This window comes from Lygodium microphyllum, chromosome 13 (assembly GCF_053477565.2).
Source record: "Lygodium microphyllum isolate KBCC chromosome 13, Lygodium_microphyllum_v1.1.10, whole genome shotgun sequence".
NCBI lineage: Eukaryota > Viridiplantae > Streptophyta > Polypodiopsida > Schizaeales > Lygodiaceae > Lygodium > Lygodium microphyllum.
In genome coordinates, this window is record NC_141147.1 from 25780860 (window position 1) to 25793546 (window position 12687).

Genomic DNA, 12687 nt, shown 5'->3' on the forward strand with positions numbered 1-12687 from the left:
TTGTCACTCCATTCTTTATGCTTTCAGTGACATTTGAATAAAGGGAAGGCCGGTTGCACATTGTGACTGTTGGAGTTCTCACATCTTGTGTGTCTCTTTATCTTACTCTTGCTCCTTCCACCATAGCTCTTGTTTTTTGCTCAAGTGCTTATTCCTAATATGTTGCTAGAATTTGAGGTTTTTCCTATTCATCCAAAATGTTAAAAGCCCTGAATCTACCATTAACAAATTTTTTTAAAGCTCAAATTCTTTTTGACTTGCATTCTTGAGTGCATCTCTTCTTGAGAGAGAGAGAGAGAGAGAGAGAGAGAGAGAGAGAGAGAGAGAGAGAGTGTGTGTGTGTGTGTGTGTGTGTGTTCTACTTACTCATGTGATGGCATTACTCGCTAAGAGAGAGAGAGGGGGGGGGATCAAAATGACATCATAGATAGATTTAAAGACCTTTTAGAAGTTTAATAAATCAAGTTTGTGTCGAGCGTCCAATGGGGGATAATTCTTAAACTTAACTAGATACTTCCATAATACCTTACCTGACCTTAGAGTATTGTCCTGATGGTGTAAAATTCTTTCAGGCACAATCAACTCTTTTGTTTCTTCTATGTCAAGTAAATCTTCCTTGATTGGTTCTATTGGAGGTTCTCCAATATAGGGACGTAGCAGACTTATATGGAAAGTATTATGAATGTTCCAATGACTTGGTAGATCAAAATAAAAAGTCACATCGTACCTTATTTGTGATCTTGAAAGGGCCATAATAGTGATTAGAAAGCTTAACCACTTTACTCTTTTTACCTTTCTACTTTTTCAAGCAAGCCTTCTCAAACTTAAGAAGAACATATTGTCCCAACTTGAGTAAATACTTTTCCCATTCTCTTTGATTATCAGAGACATAGGATTTCAAAAGGTCCAGAACAATAGAATTAGCACTTTCACTTTACCCATCCGTTTGAGGATGATAAGAGGATGAAAACTTTAACTTTGTCTTGACGTTCTCGAAGAGAGCTTGCCAAAAGAGGCTGGTCATGCGGGGATCTCGATCACTTATAATGGACTTAGGTATGGCATGATGCTTGAAAATATGAGCAATGAATAGCTTACCCATATGATCGGCTTTGATTGTCTTTCGCACAGGTATAAAGTGAGCTTGCTTACTGAATCTATCAATGATAGTCCAAATTTCATCATTGCTTGCTTGTGTGCGAGGAAGCTCCATGATAAGGTCCATGGCTATACTTTCCGAAGGCTCATTGGGAATAGGTAATGGATTTAGTAGACCAAGAGGTTATGCCTGTTATGCTTTACTTTTTGGCATATCTTGCACTTACGGACATGTCTTTCAATGTCAGCTCTAAGAGTAGGCCAAAAGAAATATATTTCCAATGCTTGAGTAGTGGGTAGAATACCCCTATGTCCAGCATATGGAGATGCATGTGCTTCATCCATTACCTTGTGTCGCAATGGTAATGCTACACAAATTGCTTGATGATGATACAAATAACCATCTCGAATTGAGTAAGGTGTAATCAACTAACCTGAGTTAAGCTGATCCCATATGGTTGAGAAGTCAGAATCAATTGTATACATTTTGGGTAAATCCATGAACTCCTTATGGTAAACAGTTGTGATTGCATTCAGTCGAGGTCGTCATGATAGAGCATCTGCTACCACATTCTTAGTTCCAGATGTGTGAAGGATTTGAAAATGAAACATACATAAGAAATTTGCTCAATGCATCTATTTCTCTGAGAGCTTCTTTTGAGTGAGGAAGTATCTTAGACTTTGGTGATCTGTTTTAATAACAAAATCTACACCAAGTAAATAGTGTTTCCATACTTGAAGAGCATGTACCATCGCCATAAGCTCTTTCTCATATACTGGAGCATGTAGCTCATGGTCCTTGAGGCGTCGGCTCTTAAATGCTATTGCATGATGCTTTTGGTTAAGCACAGCTCCAATGCAATCTCTAGAAGCATCGCGGTGAACTTCAAAAGGTTTTTAAAGATCCGAAACTATGAGAACTGGTTCTTGAGTCACAAGAAACTTAATTCTTTCAAAGGCTTGTAGTTGCCTTGATCCCCAGCAAAAGGGCATTCGCTTCTTAGTAAGGTCATGTAGAGGAGATGCAGCATACGCAAAACCTTGTATGAACCTCTTGCAGTATGAACATAGGCCTAAGAAACTTTTAACCTCATGTACAGAAGTAGGTGTAGGCCAATCAACAACGGCTTGAATCTTCTCAAGATCCATTCTCACCAAATTGTGAGAAACAATATGTCCCAAGTAATGAATTTCTGAAAGGAAGAATTCACTCTTCTTAGCATTGACTTGTAGTCTATGCTTGCAAAGCTCTTGAAAAAAAATAGATAGATGTTTTCTATGCTCTTCTTCAAACCGTGAAAATATTAAAATGTCATAAAAGAAGACACTTGTGAACTTTGAGTGAAGTTTGAAAATTCTCTCCATCATTCGATTGAATGTGGCAGGTGTATTAGTCAAACCAAATGGCATGACTAAAAACTTGTATAGTCCAAATGTTGTACCAAAAGCTGTCTTATGAACATCTTCAGGTGCTATCCATATCTGGTGATAGTCGCTCTTGAGATCAATGCGACTAAAGATACTAGCCCCTTGCAGCTTATCCAAGATATCATCTATCCTTGGGATAGGAAAACGATTCTTGATTGTGATATTGTTCAAAGGTTTGTAGCCTATGCACATACGGAAAGAACCATCTTTCTTTTGAACAAGTAAGACTAGAGAGCAGTATGGAGAGGAGCTAGGTTGAACTAACCCTTTTTCCAATAGTTTGTTTACTTGTTTTAGGATCTCATGTTGTGATTTGCACTTACTCGGTAAGGCGGTTGGTTAGGTGGTGAACTGCCTGGGATAAGATCAATTGTGTAATCTTCCGGGCACTTAGGAGGTAACTCTCTTGGGAGTGAATCACTAAAACAATATTCATATTGTTTAACAAAATCATGTCTAGCTTGATCAATTGAAGAGAGGGGTTCTTTTAAAGTCTAAGACTTAGAAGCATTAGTTGGTATTGTGTGTCCATTAGAGACATCAAGTGCCCTTGAGTCATTACCTTCTTTGGACTCTCTCACAAAAATCATGTACGTAAAAATAACTTTCTTCATTTCTTTAGAAATGCTAACATGACTAACCATTGGCACATGCCAATCTCCAGCATCAGCAATGCATACTATGTTCCGACCCTTGAATTGAAATGCAAGGGTCTTATTAACAAAATCAAGAAGAGGTCTTGTAATGCTAAGGCATGCCTAAGATAACATCACAGTTACCAATGGGTGCAAGTAGAAAAGATTCTTGGTCGCGGTAATCCCCAATTCTAAGGTTCAACTTCCCTTGGATAGGAGTAGAATTGGTTGTAAGTCCTTCAAATGCCAAACATGATCCAATTGGTGTTCCCAATTGATCTGGTGGAATTTGTAGTATTTTAGCAGTATCTACTGACACAAAATTATTTGTGGACCCTGGATCAAAGAGTATCAACTATCATATAAATTTTTTTAGAAAAATCTTAGTACTTTTTAACCTCCACAAAAGACACCTAATTTCTCATATCCTAATTTAAGGCTTATCCAAGGTAATCTATTAGAAAACTAACATTATTAGAATATTATAATTAGTATTAAATAAACATATATAGAATATTAGAATTATTTCCATAATTGAGTCAACCATAAATTTTAGTATCACACTTATAAAAATGACATTAGTAAAATCCTTAGAAATATTAAATATTAATTAAGAATAAATTAGTTAAGTCAATCTCTAAAAGTTAAGTATAGTTATAGTAATAATTATTTAGATGCATGATTGAAATTTGAGTTATTCTCTTGACTAAAAATTAACACTTTCTATGAACGTTTAAACATCTATGATAATGATAATTGTTAATAGAATTGAAGACTCATTTAAATAAGAATAGTGTATATCGATTTGGCTATGGAAAAACTTTCGTAATCATAAACTATCCTAGACAACATATGAAATATAGATTATTACTTAGAAATAGATTTCCTAACTCTTGGGTGACAAAACAAATAAATATAGAAGTATAAAAATGGTTGATTTAGTAAACTTAGAAAAAAAGATCATAGGAAAAGAAGGTAATCGAAAAAAGAAAAGAATTGGTTGCCATAATGTAAAAAAATTAGAAAATTAGCAAAACAAATCAAGCAAAGTATTCACATAGAAAATTCAATAGCCACAAAAAGAAAGAAGCAGAGAATGGAAATCCTTAGAAATTATTGGCTGTCAAAATCAAAGTCATTGAAAAATCTTTTCAATAAAGTTATATCCGGCTTTAAAAATTACTATTTTAGTAGCATTAATTGCTTAAGAAATATTGACTACAAAAGGACTGTATTGTTGATGGTTTCTGATTTTCGAAACCTGGATGTGATTGCGATTTCTTCACTAATTAAAGGAAATATTATTGCCCATAAGATTAAGGGCAATTTTAGTGGTTGACTTTTCTGTGGGATCAACTGTGCTGGAGCTTGAATGAGCTAGATATATTTTTTGGTCTACCTAGACTGTTTGACCAGCGCCTAGGACATAGATGGTCCAATACGGAATATTCCCTTGTATGGCGACTGTAGAGGCATGAACCACCAAGACCTTCAGACCACTTATTGTTTCAAGCGTTCCAAGCCAAGCACTAATGGCTACCTCTCACATAGCCGACATGCTATCCATCTCTATGAGTGTAGTGAGTTTACCTCCACACCCAATCGGGTTGCCTCCTCTCCTGAGCACTCCGGTAGCTCCATGATCCAAGTGTAAGCTTCAAGAAAGCTCCATCCTCAAGCTCTAGGCTCTAGGCTCCATTGCCGTGAGCAAAACAAGAGAAGAGAAGAAGATAGGAGAAGATGGAGAGCTTCTCCACCACGGTCCCTCACCCTCACCCTCACACATACACACACACACACACACACTCCCTTACACTCTCACACTCCCTCTCTCAAGCACAAGCTCAATCAAGCAAGTCTAACAACAAGATAAAGAAGAAAGCTACTTTTGGCTATACACAAGAATGAGCTTCTCATTCACTTTTCAACTTTATATACAAAACCCTAAATCCCCTTTGGGTGGTCATCCCCTTATTCTCTTTTTTTACATGGCTGGTCATGGCCTAGGCCCTTTTTTCCATTGTCCTTCTATATTCCTAGCTTCCTTCCTACCCCGTTGTCTACCTTTACAAATGGCAGGGCACTCTTAAAATAAATCATGTTGTGCCTTACACTTTTTTACAAAAGTATTGACTTGCACTTTTTCTCGTAAACCTTTCTCCTTGATTTAGGACTTTTTTGCAGTTCTTGTGTTTTCAGATTCTTCTTGGCGCGCCTTTGCCTTCTGTTTCACTTTTGTCTTGGCCTTTTATTTTGCTTTAGATTTTCTAGATTCTCCACCTTGTTCGTTTAAGGGTTAACATTACCCCCTCCTAGATGAGTGCCAATCCCATGGCACTCATCGTTGTAGGTAGCAAGCTTTGACATGCACTGAAGACATGGGTGGAAGGGGCATTTTTGGTTGCCTTGGAGGATTTTTGGTGGTGATGCGGATGAAGGTCGTTGGGAGCACGCTATTGGCTTGGGTGGTCGATGGTAGGGTTGTTGGAGTTGGGGATAGGGCTGTTTGTGGTTGCGAATTGCACTAATGGCTCGCATAGGTGTTGGTTTGTGGGGATTCTGCACATGAAAATTCTTTGGTGGGCTTGCATGATGAGAAAGGACAAGAGTTCAGAGTTGAGTATTAGTAAAGAGCTGATGGTACTTTCGTTGGAGTCGTCAATACCTGCAATTGAAAAACTCTCATATGGTCTCTCCATATGGGTTAGTGCTAGTCTTTTTATTGTGTGCACAAGACATAGTTGGATTAGTTTGGGAGATAGGTCGAACTCTAAGCAAGCTAAGAGCAATGTCTTGCACTTGAGGACCCAAACTGTGTATAGATTGTGGTTCAGATAGTATGTGAGTGCTTGTGCATACTTGGATATTACGTAGTTAGAAGACTGCTGGTTTGGTTCCTCGTAGCAATGCGTGGATGAAGCAAGGGTTCAATGGGGTGCAAAAAGTTATCGATATTGAGGAGAAGTACACTAAAAGGTTTGTTGAGACATCATTTGTGATTTTGACAACATGATGTAGCATAATTGAGCTCATTGACACCTTAACTTTTGGTAGGTGGTGGCTACTTGTATTGTTCGAAGAGTACGGTGTACATTTCATGGTCTTGAAGGGGATGCAATGGCAATGGAGAAGGAGAAGAGAAAGATGCGAGAGAGAAGAGCACACACAATGTAGGTGCTGTCCAACTGAAGTGACAACTTTATTGCACTATCATATTATGTATGAATAAAGAATGGGAGGTCATAATATACACGGGCAGGCCCAGAGGCCTTTTACCCCAACAACCTCCCACTAAAAGGCCAATGTGGCTAGGGAGTGAAAACAAAGAAAAGAAAAAAAAAGACAAGATGAGGAATCATGAAATCTCTCCCAACGCCCAATCGGAAAGTGAGTTGTGCAAGAAGTGTCGGGAACCTCTGCAGAAGAAGAGTCAAGCATCCTCGAGTCCATGACATCTAGGAGATAAGCGATCCCACAGCTCCATACAATGGAGCAATCCAAGAATGCTTCTCATGAAGCAAGCACAACTCATCAGTGCACGTCTGTAAAGCATCAGAGTCGTGCATAGCATCACTATAGCACATACAAGACAGTAGAGAGCAGTCAAACTCTCTAGAGTCAATCAATGAAAGAGAACCAACATCCTGGACACTTGTCCAATGACGTCTCAAGACTACATGTGGCCTTAGCAAAGCAGAAGACTAACATATGGCTGGTTGTCCAACTTGCAAAACTACAAGAAAATGGCTCTCATAAGTCTGCAAGGGGTCTAGCAACTACTGCTGACCACCAACATCCTGACCCTGATTGCTATGCATAGCCATGTCATCTAGGCTAATAAGTGCCTCATTTTCAACATGTACAACTTGTTGTAATGGCACTATAACTACCATAAAATCAGCCATAAAGCGTACTGATTGCTCATCAAAAGGCCTGAGAGGTGTTTGCGTCTCATAGAAGACAGCATGACAACTGCGTATGACCTATTGGGCATTGAAATCCCATAATCTGTAGGCCTTAAAGTCACTATCTCCATAAACAAGGAGGATACATCTACCTGACATATGCTCATGTGGCATACATACAGAGGCATGAAAGCCAAACATCCTCAAGTAATCATAGAAGGGCTGCATGCCACTCCATGCCTCATGGGGTGTAATACCATCCAAGGTCAAGCACAACATTCTGTTAATCAAATAGACTACCGTCATAAGGGCCTCAACCCAAAAGCCATAAGACAACCCAGCTGTGGTAAGCATAAAACCAACCTTTGCCTGTAAGGTCAGGTACATGCCATGAGCAATCCCATAATATAGTGGGCACAAGAAATCAATGCCTTACTGCTGACAAGAGGTCCAAAATCTGGGAGAGAGAGCATGACTCTCATAATCCATCTGCAAGCACCTAGGCCTGCTACCAACAGAATCCATAAACCTGTCAAGCATAAATGTAGCATCCTCAATCTGCACCAAGAGAAAAGCCCAAACACGGTATGTAGCATGATAAAAAAAGGTCACAAAGTACGACGCTCCACCAAGTGACTAGGAAAGCATAGGTCCATATACTACACAATGGACGAGATCTAGAGGAGCATGCCTCGTACGATTGCCATAAGATAAGGGGACTCTGCAAGGACCAAGAGTACAATTAGGGCAAGCATCAAGATCTGTAAGTGACATAGGAGGCAACAATGAGTCTAAACAAGACAAGATCTCCATCTCTCTGTGGTGCATATGGCCTAGGCGATAATGCCATAGCGATGCATGTGGTATCTAGATAACTGCAACCATAGAATCTCCCACATGAGAGACATGCACTGGGTAATGAGAACCAACTCTAGAACCTCTTGGCCAAAACCAAGCAACCCCGCGATAGATCTTCCATGACCTATCCTGAAGAGAAGTAGAGTAACATGCATCATGCAATAGACTGACAAAAATCAAGCTCTTACTAAGCATGGAAACATGTAAAACATCCCTAAGCATAAGAGAAGTCCCATTAGGCAAAGCTAGGTGTATGTCCCCTATACCAAGAATAGCATAAGTCTGCTCAAGGCCCAAGGAAATGCATCCATCAAACTCCCTGTAAGTAGAGAACCATGCTCTATGTGGAGTAACATGACAAGATGCCTTAGAATCCAATAGCCAATCTGAGGAGTAGGCCATATCACTAAGCAAGAAAGTTGTAGGGAAACTAGATGACAGGAGTACATGCTCAACTGCATCATCATGGGTAACAATATGTACCTCACCACTAGTAACAGTGGTAACATCCGCTGCATCTCATGTATCTCTGACTCTTTGCTCATGTCGAGTCCATCTCTGTCTCTGCTGCTCTCTAATCCATCCGAAACATTTTCTTTTAACACGTCCAAGCTTCCCACAATGGAAGCATACATTTGTAGAAGAAGAATCTGTAGAAGACGACAAGGAATCCAAGTCATCATGAATAGGGCTATCCATAGCATCCACAGAGCTCAAGGAGTCGAGGACTGTCCCAACATAGGGAACTTGCTCATCAAGACAACTATCAGTAGAAGCACAAGTGGTAGAAGCATGCTGCAAAGGCTCATGAAACCTCAACAGATGGGAGGACATAAAGGCATAAACCAAGGATGCAAAAGCTCCCACATGAAGAAGAGTTGTAGCCAACTGCATGATATAACCAGCCATAGTATGGTAAAGCATAAGAAATCTGTCATAAGAGCATATGGTATTCAGCCATGAAATCAGCCCATAACCATAATGGCAAACATAACTTTGTAGTACATCAGACCACATAGTATCATCCAAGTCAACGCAAGATCTGTAAGTGGCATAAGATCCTGCAATGGTCAAGCTCTAAGAGAAGCCCAAGTATCTGTACAACAACATCCAAATAAATGGCTTTGTAAAGTACATGACAGTAGACAAAGTGCATAGCTAGGTAAGCATCAAGAGCAATTGCTCTCTGACCTGTATGGGCAAAAGCAACCCAACTAGCATAGAAGCTAGGCAACACAGAAGCAACAAAGCCATAACTGCTAAACCCAAGCACTATCAAGAAGTTCACTGATCAAGGAGTAACTTACAAAGAACCAAGCATCGATGAGCAATGAAAGCTCAATAACCAATTGCCAAGACAATGGAGCAAGCACTGCTCAAACATGTATCTGCATCCAAGTAAATCTAAGATCCATAATCGAGGCATTAAGGGCCAAATAGCATCCAAGCTGCATAAGTGATAAGCCAACCAAATGCAAACTGCTCCACAAAATTCTCAAATGCAAGTCGATTCAAGCCCAAACATCTGCCATACTGCAACCGAACCCAAAAGCATCCACACCAAACATTAGTCCCATAATGGGTAGCACAGGGCATAAACCTTGTTAAGTGAAATGCCAACTACAAAGAAAATGATAGTGAACCAAGAATTGAGCTCTATTCTTTTCTCAAGAAGCATTCGGGAGCATAAACATCAAAGTGGCATCATCCAAGTACATCATCATATCATCCTGAGTAGTTGGGAGCACCCATAGACCATAGGCATAACCAAACTGGAGGTAAAATAACCTGTCAACCAAGGTAGCATAAATCCCAACCAACAACGAAGTGTCCGCATCCAAATCAAGGCTCAATAGCTCTCAAATAGCATATTCGGACATAAACCATGATGACCAAGCATCAATACATCCAAAAAGACACCCGAATGTCAACAAAAGAGCATTATGCATAAGCTGTCCTTGATAAAACCTTGCTGCCTAAACAATGTACAACAGTAAATCCCTGTATAAATTGAGCTATTCAAGCTCAAACTAAGTCCCAAAGTATCTCAAAACATTGGGCAAACATCCCCAACACATTTGGGTATGAAATACCAAGCTTCGAGAGCATCACATAAGCTAAGGCATTTTCTTACTATAAATCAACTCAGATCTGTTACAGAAAATTTTGTGATCAAAATTTGGCAGATCTGACATCACCATTGCATTCGGAGCATACAAAAACCCCAAGTTAGACTCTTACCTTGCCTAAATCGGGTTCCGGATGCTCGAGATACGAGAAAAAAAGAGATTTTTGAGCCAGATTTTGAAACAAGCGAAAAAAAACGTAAGTTGCTACTGTTGGGCTTGTTGGTTATGCTAAGGATAGGGGGAAAAATGGGGGCATACAAGGTGCCCAATGAAGCCAAGGAACACCTGCAAAGAGCCGAGCCAAGCTCCACAATCAAGCTCTAATACCAGTTGAAGGGGATGCAATGGCAATGGAGAAGGAGAAGAGGAAGATGTGGGAGAGAAGAGCACTCACAATGTAGGTACTATCCAACTGAACTGATAGCCTTATTGCACTATCATATTATATATGAATAAAGAATGGGCGGTCATAGTATACACGGACAGGCCCAGAGACCTTTTACCCCAACAGGTCTTTTGTGCATTGCGTACCACTATTGATTGCAATGGTATTGAGATGGAGTGCAAAAAAGGAATTGTGCAAATGGGTCAGGGTGACAGTTCTAACCATAGGTGAGACAAGCTCCCTAGGTATGCCCTACCTTGATATGCCCTGAACAATTGTGGGGGATGTGTAAGGGGCTAGGGGAATAGGGACGGAGCCAGTCGACCAAGGTCACTAGATGCACCTAATTTAAGGACCCCTAAGTATTGTGCTGTGATTGTGGGCGCCTTTCTTCTTTTATTATATTGTATTGTATTGTATTTTATTTTATTTTCTTTCTTTTTGTGTGTGGATAACATGAATACAACCATTGCAATTCGTTGAGGCTAGCAGCCTTTCATTTGGATTGGGAAATGTTGAGATCTGAAGGCTGTGAAAATGGATATTACAACGATGATTGTGTTACTAGCCTCGATGCTAGAGGAACAGTTGTTGAGTTGGGGAGATACACTTGAGATTTTGCAAACCTCTTTGTAACATGTGAGATATTGGTACAATTGAGGTAGCAATTGTGGTGAGCCAAATGTAGAGCTTGGGCAAGAAAGAGAGAGTAGCCAATGACTATGCTTTGGGCTATGCTCAAATGCAATGTGGGCGTTCTAAAAGGGTGATTTTCTCTTCCAGCAGTGAGGCTTCCATCATGGCTCTTTGTTCTTGGTATTTATGAGTGCTTTTTCTGTAATGGCTCTTTGTGGGGTTGGTGGTCTTGTGGTAACTTGGACATTTGAACGCTTTTCACTTGAGACCTGTGTCATCCTATATCCACTTGATAACTTGTGAGAGTACATGCAAGTCACATGCTTCAACTATAATGAACAGGTGCAATGCAAAGAGACATCACTTATCTAAATCGTATGGTGTTGACTTCGATGCATATCACTTATTCTTGATTATCTTTTTTTTTGTTAAAGACGTGAAATGTATTAGAAGTAGGTAAGATAAGTTTGTACAATTAGGTAACTTGCCCCTTTTAACCACCTAAATACTAAAATTCATGGCCAGATAGCACTTGGTAAGCATCTTATACAAAATAGGGGCTATTCTATTTATATGAGGTGGGGTAAATTTAGGTGATCAGATGACTAAGGTACTGCATGCGAACCCTTGTCCTGATCCATCATGTGAGGGGCCAAAGTCTGAGCAGTCAGGGAGAGTTGTGCATCTTGATTTGGGATAAGGACAGAGGAGGCGTCGACTGGAATCCAAATGGTGTAGTCCTTGGCTATTGCCGTATTAAGAATGCTTTGGAACAGTTCATCAATTTCATTCTTGATTTTTGCTTATTTTTCCTCTTTCGAGCATATGGTTCCCGAGCGTTTGTGGAAGTTCTACACGTCTTGGGTTGCTACCGTCCGAGCATTCTTTTGAACCTTCCTCATCTCGGTTTGGGGAGGAGTTCTTACATTCGGCCTGCATCTTGGGTATTTCCGCTTTGGGCATTGTCTCGGCAATACCTGTTCAGGGTAGGCACGTAGCATTTCGGTGGCAGAGCTTGCGCCATGTGCTCCCTTTTGTGGAGGAGAGCTTCCTTGCAGGCTAGCGGCATGGGGTGCTCCATGCCTAATGACTGTTGAGGAACCTGCAAAATGTGAACCAAGGGTTAGACCTTGAGGCATGATAGAGCTACTTGCATGAGAGGGATTAAATAGCGAGTTAACATGCGCATATGATGAGGGGGGGTGAGGCGAGACATGCAGTATTTACTGTAGAGGGGACGGCCCCTGTGATGATACTTGTCTTGCCTCAAGTATGGAATAGATTCCAACCAGTAGCAGATCTTTGCTCATGCCAAGTTGTGTGGATTGGCAGTGATGGAATGGAGTAGGGCACGTCCCCAAAGGAATAGACCAAAAAAGGGGGAAAGCTAGTAGGAGGGGACACCGCCCAATCCACTCTTGAGATGTTGGGCAGGGCTTCCATTGGTGGCAATGAGGGCTGCATGCCCTCTACCTGGAGGCGGGAATGGTCACACGACTTGTAGATGCGTGGTGAGAGGAGCACTTGAGGAGCTTAGCCTATCAAGCCCAAAATTTTCATCTTGCACTTGATTATCATTGCTTGTGTATGTTGGCATTATATATACACAGCCA